Below are 769 nucleotides of genomic sequence, written 5' to 3'. Positions count from 1 at the left end.
GATCTACTAAGGAGGGTTGAGGGCTCTGGTGTATTCAGTCTTAACTAATATATCGGTTAGAAATTAACAATTTTGTGAATTGAATCAATTGGATACTGTATTTATAAATTTTGTTGGATTCATACTGATTCGTGTTTGTGAATAGGTTTACGATACCGAAAAAAAAATGTCCGGCCAAATTATTGCCATTCAAGTATTACTATTAGAAATTGGAGCCTATGTCTTAAACATACATATACATATTTATATACTGGAGTATATGTATGTATGATGCTTAATTTATTTGGGAATGCATTGGGAATTAATGTTATTTTTTCGTTTAAATGTTCAATTTTGCTCCTTCCAGGGCACCATACTTACAGAAACCCTATCTTTCGGTCTCATTTCCTTCAGCTTTTTGTTGCCTTTTAAATTCGTTAATTCCTGCTTTCTGCTTTCTTTTACTTTCCACCTTACAGTTTTTACAATTTTTTCCTTGTAAAATGTCCGCAAAAGCGTTTCCCACTTTACATCGAGTATCCAGTTGCCTAAATTGCTACACACTCCCTCTAACTAAAAGCTCCTTGCAGCTGCTGGTTTTTCTTGATTTCTCACAATAGTTCAAAGAACTTATACGATGTTCATACTTGTACTTCTGGCGCATAAGGCAAATGTCTTCTCCAACGCTTTCAACGGTTGCATCGCTGTACACTTTTGTGCTGTTGCTTTCATTCATGTATTCGCTCATTTATTCACTAAAGTAAAAGTATGTGCATACATACATAAGTAT

Source organism: Rhagoletis pomonella, unplaced genomic scaffold, assembly GCF_013731165.1.
Source record: "Rhagoletis pomonella isolate Grant_MI unplaced genomic scaffold, Rhpom_1.0 Rhpom_scaffold_00011, whole genome shotgun sequence".
Taxonomy (NCBI): domain Eukaryota; kingdom Metazoa; phylum Arthropoda; class Insecta; order Diptera; family Tephritidae; genus Rhagoletis; species Rhagoletis pomonella.
Note: the sequence above shows the minus strand (reverse complement) of the source record.